Source organism: Ornithodoros turicata, chromosome 8, assembly GCF_037126465.1.
Source record: "Ornithodoros turicata isolate Travis chromosome 8, ASM3712646v1, whole genome shotgun sequence".
In the NCBI taxonomy this organism is placed as follows: Eukaryota; Metazoa; Arthropoda; class Arachnida; order Ixodida; family Argasidae; genus Ornithodoros; species Ornithodoros turicata.
The window spans coordinates 11,981,975-11,994,191 of NC_088208.1; the positions used below are offsets into that span (position 1 = coordinate 11,981,975).

Sequence of the window (12,217 nt, forward strand, 5' to 3'; positions counted from 1 at the left end):
AGATGTATCAAGCAACGTCTTAAGGAGCATAACTGCAGCACCAAAGGCACAGGTAGTGGTACACATGGGGTGCATGTAATTAACTCTGGTTGCAAACCCGCTTTTTCAAAAAGTGTATATAGGACAGCCGGAAAGATTTATCAATCAACGTCTTAAAGAGCATAACTGCAGCACCAAAGGCACAGGTAGTGGTACAAATGGGGTGCATGTAATTAACTCTGGTTGCAAACCCGCTTTTTCAAAAAGTGTATATAGGACAGCCGGAAAGATTTATCGATCAACGTCTTAAGGAACATAACTGCAGCACCAAAGGCACAGGTAGTGGTACACATGGAGTGCATGTAATTAACTCTGGTTGCAAACCCGCTTTTCCAAAAAGTGTATATAGGACAGCCGGGAAGATGTATCAAGCAACGTCTTAAGGAGCATAACTGCAGCGCCAAAGGCACAGGTAGTGGTACACATGGGGTGCATGTAATTAACTCTGGTTGCAAACCCGCTTTTTCAAAAAGTGTATATAGGACAGCCGGAAAGATTTATCAATCAACGTCTTAAGGAGCATAACTGCAGCACCAAAGGCACAGGTAGTGGTACACATGGGGTGCATGTAATTAACTCTGGTTGCAAACCCGCTTTTTCAAAAAGTGTATATAGGACAGCCGGAAAGATTTATCAATCAACATTTTAAGGAGCATAACTGCAGCACCAAAGGCACAGGTAGTGGTACACATGGGGTGCATGTAATTAACTCTGGTTGCAAACCCGCTTTTTCAAAAAGTGTCTATAGGACAGCCGGAAAGATTTATCAATCAACGTCTTAAGGAGCATAACTGCAGCACCAAAGGCACAGGTAGTGGTACACTTGGGGTGCATGTGATGGAGTGTGGTTGCAAACCCGATTTTTCAAAAAGTGTATATAGGACAGCCGGGAAGATGTATCAAGCAACGTCTTAAGGAGCATAACTGCAGCACCAAAGGCACAGGTAGTGGTACACATGGGGTGCATGTAATTAACTCTGGTTGCAAACCCGCTTTTTCAAAAAGTGTATATAGGACAGCCGGAAAGATTTATCAATCAACGTCTTAAGGAGCATAACTGCAGCACCAAAGGCACAGGTAGTGGTAAACATGGGGTGCATGTAATTAACTCTGGTTGCAAACCCGCTTTTTCCAAATGTGGATATAGGACAGCCGGGAAGATGTATCAAGCAACGTCTTCAGGAGCATAACTGCAGCACCAAAGGCACAGGTAGTGGTACACATGGGGTGCATGTAATTAACTCTGGTTGCAAACCCGCTTTTTCAAAAAGTGTATATAGGACAGCCAGGAAGATGTATCAATCACGTCTTAAGGAGCATAACTGCAGCACCAAAGGCACAGGTAGTGGTACACATGGGGTGCATGTAATTAACTCTGGTTGCAAACCCGCTTTTTCAAAAAGTGTATATAGGACAGCCGGGAAGATGTATCAATCAACGTCTTAAACTCCAGCACCAAAGGCACAGGTAGTGGTTTACTTGGGGTGCATGTAATCAAGTGTGGTTGTAAACCCCATTTTTCAAAAAGTGTATATAGGACAGCCGGGAAGATTTATCAATCAACGTCTTAAGGAGCATAACTGCAGCACCAAAGGCACAGGTAGTGGTACACATGGGTGCATGTAATTAACTCTGGTTGCAAACCCGCTTTTTCAAAATGTGTATATAGGACAGCCGGAAAGATTTATCAATCGACGTCTTAAGGGGCATAACTGCAGCACCAAAGGCACAGGTAGTGGTACACATGTAGTGGGTGCATGTAATTAACTCTGGTTGCAAACCCGCTTTTTCAAAAAGTGTATATAGGACAGCCAGGAAGATGTATCAAGCAACGTCTTAAGGAGCATAACTGCAGCACCAAAGGCACAGGTAGTGGTACACATGGGGTGCATGTAATTAACTCTGGTTGCAAACCCGCTTTTTCAAAAAGTGTATATAGGACAGCCGGGAAGATGTATCAATCAACGTCTTAAACTGCAGCACCAAAGGCACAGGTAGTGGTTTACTTGGGGTGCATGTAATCAAGTGTGGTTGTAAACCCCATTTTTCAAAAAGTGTATATAGGACAGCCGGGAAGATGTATCAAGCAACGTCTTAAGGAGCATAACTGCACCACCAAAGGCACAGGTAGTGGTACACATGGAGTGCATGTAATTAACTCTGGTTGCAAACCCGCTTTTTCAAAAAGTGTATATAGGACAGCCGGAAATATTTATCAATCAACGTCTTAAAGAGCATAACTGCAGCACCAAAGGCACAGCTAGTGGTACACATGGGGTGCATGTAATTAACTCTGGTTGCAAACCCGCTTTTTCAAAAAGTGTATATAGGACAGCCGGAAAGATTTATCAATCAACGTCTTAAGGAGCATAACTGCAGCACCAAAGGCACAGGTAGTGGTACACATGGGTGCATGTAATTAACTCTGGTTGCAAACCCGCTTTTTCAAAATGTGTATATAGGACAGCCGGAAAGATTTATCAATCGACGTCTTAAGGGGCATAACTGCAGCACCAAAGGCACAGGTAGTGGTACACATGGGGTGCATGTAATTAACTCTGGTTGCAAACCCGCTTTTTCAAAAAGTGTATATAGGACAGCCGGAAAGATTTATCAAGCAACGTCTTAAGGAGCATAACTGCTGCACCAAAGGCACAGGTAGTGGTACACATGGGGTGCATGTGATGGAGTGTGGTTGCAAACCCGATTTTTCAAAAAGTGTATATAGGACAGCCGGGAAGATGTATCAAGCAACGTCTTAAGGAGCATAACTGCAGCACCAAAGGCACAGGTAGTGGTACACATGGGGTGCATGTAATTAACTCTGGTTGCAAACCCGCTTTTTCAAAAAGTGTATATAGGACAGCCGGAAAGATTTATCAATCAACGTCTTAAGGAGCATAACTGCAGCACCAAAGGCACAGGTAGTGGTAAACATGGGGTGCATGTAATTAACTCTGGTTGCAAACCCGCTTTTTCAAAATGTGGATATAGGACAGCCGGGAAGATGTATCAAGCAACGTCTTAAGGAGCATAACTGCAGCACCAAAGGCACAGGTAGTGGTACACATGGGGTGCATGTAATTAACTCTGGTTGCAAACCCGCTTTTTCAAAAAGTGTATATAGGACAGCCAGGAAGATGTATCAAGCAACTTCTGAAGGAGCATAACTGCAGCACCAAAGGCACAGGTAGTGGTACACATGGGGTGCATGTAATTAACTCTGGTTGCAAACCCGCTTTTTCAAAAAGTGTATATAGGACAGCCGGGAAGATGTATCAATCAACGTCTTAAACTGCAGCACCAAAGGCACAGGTAGTGGATTACTTGGGGTGCATGTAATCAAGTGTGGTTGTAAACCCCATTTTTCAAAAAGTGTATATAGGACAGCCGGGAAGATGTATCAAGCAACGTCTTAAGGAGCATAACTGCACCACCAAAGGCACAGGTAGTGGTACACATGGAGTGCATGTAATTAACTCTGGTTGCAAACCCGCTTTTTCAAAAAGTGTATATAGGACAGCCGGAAATATTTATCAATCAACATCTTAAAGAGCATAACTGCAGCACCAAAGGCACAGCTAGTGGTACACATGGGGTGCATGTAATTAACTCTGGTTGCAAACCCGCTTTTTCAAAAAGTGTATATAGGACAGCCGGAAAGATTTATCAATCAACGTCTTAAGGAGCATAACTGCAGCACCAAAGGCACAGGTAGTGGTACACATGGGTGCATGTAATTAACTCTGGTTGCAAACCCGCTTTTTCAAAATGTGTATATAGGACAGCCGGAAAGATTTATCAATCGACGTCTTAAGGGGCATAACTGCAGCACCAAAGGCACAGGTAGTGGTACACATGGGGTGCATGTAATTAACTCTGGTTGCAAACCCGCTTTTTCAAAAAGTGTATATAGGACAGCCGGAAAGATTTATCAAGCAACGTCTTAAGGAGCATAACTGCTGCACCAAAGGCACAGGTAGTGGTACACATGGGGTGCATGTAATTAACTCTGGTTGCAAACCCGCTTTTTCAAAAAGTGTATATAGGACAGCCGGGAAGATGTATCAAGCAACGTCTTAAGGAGCATAACTGCAGCACCAAAGGCACAGGTAGTGGTACACATGGGGTGCATGTAATGAACTCTGGTTGCAAACCCGCTTTTTCAAAAAGTGTATATAGGACAGCCGGGAAGATGTATCAAGCAACGTCTTAAGGAGCATAACTGCTGCACCAAAGGCACAGGTAGTGGTACACATGGGGTGCATGTAATTAACTCTGGTTGCAAACCCGCTTTTTCAAAAAGTGTATATAGGACAGCCGGGAAGATGTATCAAGCAACGTCTTAAGGAGCATAACTGCAGCACCAAAGGCACAGGTAGTGGTACACATGGGGTGCATGTAATGAACTCTGGTTGCAAACCCGCTTTTTCAAAAAGTGTATATAGGACAGCCGGGAAGATGTATCAATCAACGTCTTAAACTGCAGCACCAAAGGCACAGGTAGTGGTTTACTTGGGGTGCATGTAATCAAGTGTGGTTGTAAACCCCATTTTTCAAAAAGTGTATATAGGACAGCCGGGAAGATGTATCAAGCAACGTCTTAAGGAGCATAACTGCACCACCAAAGGCACAGGTAGTGGTACACATGGAGTGCATGTAATTAACTCTGGTTGCAAACCCGCTTTTTCAAAAAGTGTATATAGGACAGCCGGAAATATTTATCAATCAACGTCTTAAAGAGCATAACTGCAGCACCAAAGGCACAGCTAGTGGTACACATGGGGTGCATGTAATTAACTCTGGTTGCAAACCCGCTTTTTCAAAAAGTGTATATAGGACAGCCGGAAAGATTTATCAATCAACGTCTTAAGGAGCATAACTGCAGCACCAAAGGCACAGGTAGTGGTACACATGGGGTGCATGTAATTAACTCTGGTTGCAAACCTGCTTTTTCAAAATGTGTATATAGGACAGCCGGAAAGATTTATCAATCGACGTCTTAAGGGGCATAACTGCAGCACCAAAGGCACAGGTAGTGGTACACATGGGGTGCATGTAATTAACTCTGGTTGCAAACCCGCTTTTTCAAAAAGTGTATATAGGACAGCCGGAAAGATTTATCAAGCAACGTCTTAAGGAGCATAACTGCAGCACCAAAGGCACAGCTAGTGGTACACATGGGGTGCATGTAAACAAGTGTGGTTGCAAACCCGATTTTTCAAAAAGTGCATATAGGACAGTCGGGAAGATGTATCAATCAACGTCTTAAACTGCAGCACCAAAGGCGCAGGTAGTGGTTCACTTGGGGTGCATGTAATTAAGTGTGGTTGCAAACCCCATTTTTCAAAAAGTGTGTATAGGACAGTCGGGAAGATGTATCAAGCAACGTCTTAAAGATCATACCTACAGCATCAGAGGCACAGGTAGTGGCACACTTGGAGTGCATGTAATCAAGTGTGGTTGCAAACCAGATTTTTAAAAAGCTGCATATAGGACAGCCGGGAAGATGTATCAATCAACGTCTTAAACTGCAGCACCAAAGGCACAGGTAGTGGTTCACTTGGGGTGCATGTAATTAAGTGTGGTTGCAAACCCCATTTTTCAAAAAGTGTGTATAGGACAGTCGGGAAGATGTATCAAGCAACGTCTTAAAGAGCATAACTACAGCATCAGAGGCACAGGTAGTGGCACACTTGGAGTGCATGTAATCAAGTGTGGTTGCAAACCAGATTTTTTCAAAAAGTGCATATAGGACAGTCGGGAAGATGTATCAATCAACGTCTTAAACTGCAGCACCAAAGGCACAGGTAGTGGTTCACTTGGGGTGCATGTAATTAAGTCTGGTTGCAAACCCCATTTTTCAAAAAGTGTGTATAGGACAGTCGGGAAGATGTATCAAGCAACGTCTTAGAGAGCATAACTACAGCATCAGAGGCACAGGTAGTGGCACACTTGGAGTGCATGTAATCAAGTGTGGTCGCAAACCAGATTTTTCAAAAAGTGCATATAGGACAGTCGGGAAGATGTATCAATCAACGTCTTAAACTGCAGCACCAAAGGCACAGGTAGTGGTTCACTTGGGGTGCATGTAATTAAGTTTGGTTGCAAACCCCATTTTTCAAAAAGTGTGTATAGGACAGTCGGGAAGATGTATCAAGCAACGTCTTAAAGAGCATAACTACAGCATCAGAGGCACAGGTAGTGGCACACTTGGAGTGCATGTAATCAAGTGTGGTCGCAAACCAGATTTTTCAAAAAGTGCATATAGGACAGTCGGGAAGATGTATCAATCAACGTCTTAAACTGCAGCACCAAAGGCACAGGTAGTGGTTCACTTGGGGTGCATGTAATTAAGTGTGGTTGCAAACCCCATTTTTCAAAAAGTGTGTATAGGACAGTCGGGAAGATGTATCAAGCAACGTCTTAAAGAGCATAACTACAGCATCAGAGGCACAGGTAGTGGCACACTTGGAGTGCATGTAATCAAGTGTGGTCGCAAACCAGATTTTTCAAAAAGTGCATATAGGACAGTCGGGAAGATGTATCAATCAACGTCTTAAACTGCAGCACCAAAGGCACAGGTAGTGGTTCACTTGGGGTGCATGTAATTAAGTGTGGTTGCAAACCCCATTTTTCAAAAAGTGTGTATAGGACAGTCGGGAAGATGTATCAAGCAACGTCTTAAAGAGCATAACTACAGCATCAGAGGCACAGGTAGTGGCACACTTGGAGTGCATGTAATCAAGTGTGGTCGCAAACCAGATTTTTCAAAAAGTGCATATAGGACAGTCGGGAAGATGTATCAATCAACGTCTTAAACTGCAGCACCAAAGGCACAGGTAGTGGTTCACTTGGGGTGCATGTAATTAAGTCTGGTTGCAAACCCCATTTTTCAAAAAGTGTGTATAGGACAGTCGGAAAGATGTATCAAGCAACGTCTTAAAGAGCATAACTACAGCATCAGAGGCACAGGTAGTGGCACACTTGGAGTGCATGTAACCAAGTGTGGTCGCAAACCAGATTTTTCAAAAAGTGCATATAGGACAGTCGGGAAGATGTATCAATCAACGTCTTAAACTGCAGCACCAAAGGCACAGGTAGTGGTTCACTTGGGGTGCATGTAATCAAGTTTGGTTGCAAACCCGATTTTTCAAAAAGTGTATATAGGACAGTCGGGAAGATGTATCAAGCAACGTCTTAAAGAGCATAACTACAGCACCAAAGGCACATGTAGTGGTACACTTGGGGTGCAGGTAATCAAGTGTGGTTGCTCTCCCGATTTTACAAAAACACAGATCAATGGTAGGTTCAAAACAAAAACTGAAAGGGGAAGCGTTTGGAGCTTTTTTAATCGAGAGCTTGGGCAAAGATAACTGTGTTAGTGAACCGTCCGTGGCACTGACACATTAGAAGTGAAGTATCTAGAAGGCAGATGTAGAACATGAGGAGTGACCTATTTGTTTTCTCCCTTTCCCTTCTGCAACTCTTTTTAAGGATCGCTGCCATTAAATCTGTTGATAGTTGAGCAAGTGTCGTCTTGTGTGCTTCTTCGTCTGTGTTTCTAGTTTTAATTCAGTCATGTACCAACAGACCCACTGTTCCATTTTGGCGGAGGCTGTCTTGCCTTAGCCTTGCCTGAGCTATTCGCCGGCAAACTGTTGACGCCCTGCTGAAGAAAGAACCCACTCGTGGGAGTAGAGGTGAGTGCAGGCAAGGAAACTGGGCCACGCAACCGCGCCGTACCCTCGCGTGTGGGACCCGCACCCACAATAATTTAATCTGGGCGACCCGCACCTGCAATGCTGTCTGTATACCGCATTGTGACCTGCAGGGGGAACTGTTCGTCGTTCACTTTACCTTTGTTTCTATTTTAAAACAATGGAGATTATGAGTGTTGGCTACGTGTCTCGCGCGGCTTCAATCGTATGCCAATAAAACTGCAATTCGACAGAGAGCCATATTTGTCTGCATTAATAACCGAACTCGCCCGCCAGCACTTTCCTGCTGCAGTCTGGCACATGGATTTATGCGGCCAACGACATACGGCACTGCTGAGCTAGCGTGTGACAGAGAGGGATCACATGGGGTGGGGCCATGGAATGCGGGTAATGCGGGTGTACCCGCATTACCTGCGGTCGCATTGCGGGTACACCCGCATTTTGCCTGCTACCCGCTGCGATTGCGAATTCCTTCCCGCAAATCGTCACGATGTGCGGGTACCTGCGGGTACCTGCGCCTATACCCGCACCCGCTCTCAGCTCTACCTGGGAGTTCGTTATTTCCCGCAAAGCATCGAAACGAAATCCTACATTGCCGTAAAGCCGTATTTCAACGATTAAATGCTCAGCGAACGTACAACTTCTCTCTTGCAAGCTGCGTACACGGTGATACGAACACTGTACAAATAAATATCGAACTAGGAGCGGCTTTTTCCGGGGTTCTCACGAGTTCATTTTCACGACATATCTGGGTTATGCAGAGGGCTGTCGCATGTTCTGTGCTGAAGTTGCAACAGTACATTTCCTCTCAGAGCTAAGGAAGTCGGCGAGTTCTCACATTTGTCATAATTCAACGTCATAATTTGTAATCAAAGCCATACGGGAGAAAAATACTAATCAACCGTCCAAGACGCATATAATGTACTTCGATTTCGCTGAAAACTGGACCGTAGCTATGCCTAGCGAAATACAAGCGTGCCACTGGGGAAAAAGAGATTACCATATTCACATGTGTGGTAACAGCTGGCACAGAAACGTACAGTCTCGGCGTGGTGAGCGAAGACTTGCGTCACGATTCAGCACACTGACTGTTAGCTTCTATGGCTTTTGAAGAGTGGCTTGACGAGAATGTTCGTCTTGGTGCGGTGCTAACGATTTACGTGTCAGATGGAGCGGCGAGGCATTTTAAAAAGCGACATAGGCTCTATGAAGTCTCCAAATCAATGTTTGCGAGCGCAACATGGCTGTTCACAGGACCAAGTTTATTTTGAATGTGGCGGAAGAAAGGGTCTAGCCCAGCGGTTTATACAGAAAGTCTGAGCTTGTGGGGCTGTCGCGAAAAACTGGGAGGTGGTCATAGTTCCTCAGGGGTCGTAATGCAGATAACAACGCATTTAAGACCTCCTTCCGCAGCAAGACCACCTGAATAACTGTGAATAAAGTCTGAATAAGTCTGACTAAATAAATCACTGTCTAAGTCTCGTATCCAGCAGCCCCTATGAAATGGCAAACATTCAGAGGTGGTTCCGTTTTCTGCCGCAGGTTTCTAAGCTATTTTTTATCAGTGTCTTGGTGGCCCTGATTCTAAGAAGAATGACAGACAGGTTCTTGATATGATATGACGCGCTCTTGAACGCGTGATTCTACGCGATCCTTATCAGCAGGATAGTTAACTGTTCATGATCATTATCTAGCGACTCCATTCTGGCCATAGAAATCATAAGGAGAGGCTAAGCAAAGGTGGCGCTGGCTCTGCGTCAAAACGAGGGATGCGCCATATTGTGGCGGCCAGTGTTGCCATGTGCCAGTGCTGTCTGCGCGCTGTCCTTGGCAGCTCGGTTTCAATGGTGAATATTGTTTTCTGTAATCAATTTATGATGAACAAAATGTGCGGTAAGCATAAAACAAACATGAAGTAAGTAACACTGCGCCCTTCCCGTGCTGTAATTACCTGTTCAAGAAAAAAAAAGGAGGCCTTGAGTGCAAGGGGAAGCTAGCGGAGTTTCGGTTCCGGAGTTATCGGCTAAAGCTAATTACGCAGAGTGCGACTTTGACGCTCGCTGCTTCACAAGAAATAATGCAACTGAAACAACTGACCAGAAATCTTTGACTAGAACGTTAGAACATGTGGAATTAGGGGGAAAGTACTCCTGAATGGTCTGCGTGGGAAGGTCAACTCCCAATGAGCAATGAAACGATTGAAAGACTGGTTTGACCTTGGGGATGGCAATCCTGGCGGTCCCTCCTTTGTGGGACTGCCGCCCCACCCAAAAAATATTCGATCTCCCGGAAGATCCTCGTAAGCGCACAAACAAACATACCGCCTCAGGTGCCTTCTGTCGTCGCTAAAGACATGAGGCCCTGACACCATAGAAATCATAAGGATGATTTCTCCTGATGATTTCTATGCCTGGCACTCTTACGTTCAACTTTCGGGTGCGACGAGTTGTTTTCTTTTCTTTTTACGCAATTAATACACATTGAAAAGGGGAGTGTCACTGGATCAGTGAAGCCAGGAGAAAGATTACATAATGTGAATTTTGAATGATTTGCGGGCTCGGCGCTCCCGGGGAAGAGGTGGAACCTTACAGCACAAGCTCGCCAAGAATTCTTTGGAACTCTGACTTTCTTTCTTTTTAATGTAATGGTCTGCTTTCTGGAGATGTGGATTACAGTTTCGAAGCCAGTGCAAGGAAGCTTCCCAGGCCGCAGGATCATGGTGAATATTGTTCTTCACTGTACACCGGCAATACCCACTATTCCCACTGTTGTTGTCATGTCAGCGTTTCTTCATTTGTAATAAGGTGTTTGGTGTTGGCTGGTGAACTTGCGAATCTTGCCGCACTGTATCTGGAGTTTTGTTTACCGAATTGTGTTTGTGCTTCGGGCACAAGTCATGCGCACTTCCAAGGTGTCACACAAGACATTCTGCCATATGGAATGTATTTCCACAAGTGAGTGTCATTATTCACTAACATTCCCTAACATCTTTATTGGAGACATAGAAGTAACCAAATCGTCATTTCTATTCATAGGCGATGGGAATTTTTGAGGTGCCATAGGTCTTACTTCTGTCAATATTGCAGGTTTCCCTACCATGACCCCATACTTTTGAGACAGTGGCTTCAACGCGTATTTGAGCAGTCTTTTCACCCTTCTCAGACTCAAAGGATATGTTCCAAACACTTCGAACCCTCATGCTTTTACTCTAGCCACAACAAAAAATGGCTGAAGCCAGGTAAACAGTGCTATCCCCACTGTTTTCTCCTGGAAACAGGACAGCAGGACGGTAGTATATAAATTTCATTTGGTATGATGCAGAGAGTCCAATACACACTTTCGCGCATTAGCAGCGTTTGCAACTGGTCGGGGGTCCACGTAATAGCTATATGACTGAGGTGTAACTAACGTGTAAGTTCAAAATCAATACCTCAGTTTCGAGCATTATACAGTGAATGCTCTTTCAGTCAAACGTCACATTAGCTGAAACTTATGGTCAAATCAAACACACCATGGTGCACAAAGATATTCACTCTGTTGTAAAGTGCAGTCCACTAGTCCAATTACTGCTTAGCTCCAGGGATTTCCCTACACCCTCCCCAGCGGGGTGTACACCCCCCTGCATTTTTGCACCCCCCTCTGAAATTTCTCAGGTGACCCCACCCAGCTCGGCCACCAACACGTTCTGCTAGAGAGTCCGGCGCAGCGAATTACATCCTGTACTGTCAAACTTGGGCTGTAGGACCACAGTGATGCATATGATTGTACCATGCGTTTGTCCAAAATAATTTGAAAGTGACTGCTTAATACATATATTGTGCGCATATACGAGCAAAAATGCGTGCTGCACGCAAACTCAATATGGATCATCAAGAACTATATGCGCCCAACTCAATCAAGCGAGGTATTCTGCTTTTTCACCGTTCGTTGCTAGGTATTCATTGAGCTTCGTGGGACAAGGTGCTAGTATTTTTTTCTTTGTCGGTCGTGTGATTATACATCTTAAAGTTGAAATGCCGTTCAGAATGAATCTGTATTCTAATGTACTGTGTTCTAACGTAATAACATGTACAAATAAAACGGGAAAGCTGTGCAGAGATGTCACCATTGTGCCACGATTCGTTCCGTGTCTAAGAAAAATTCCTTAAGTGGAACCTTCACCAAGCATAACCCCCCTTGAAAGCTCGGCACCCCCCCCCCCCCAGAGTGAATTTCTGGGGAAATCACTGCTTAGTTTAAACAAGAAGTGCTGGAACCTGGCTGTTCCAGTTACTAAGTGTTTACTGTCTGTAGCACACAGTAAAGTACACCTAAGAAATAGATATTACAATGAATAAGGAAATACTGAAAACTGTTTAGTTGTACTGTGGTACAAAGCTTTACTATTAATCCTTGGCTCCATACTCTGGCCATACCACTTTCTGAAGGTAATGAAGCGCCTTCACCTGTTTGCGAGG

The 12,217-nt window shown here is 44.5% G+C and overlaps 1 protein-coding gene across 1 annotated transcript in view; it reads left to right on the forward strand.

The window, feature by feature from the left end:
* Positions 1-12,217, forward strand: part of LOC135365948 (uncharacterized) — an 87,619-nt gene that overhangs the window by 67,887 nt on the left and 7,515 nt on the right. The gene's annotated exons all lie outside the window — the stretch shown is intronic.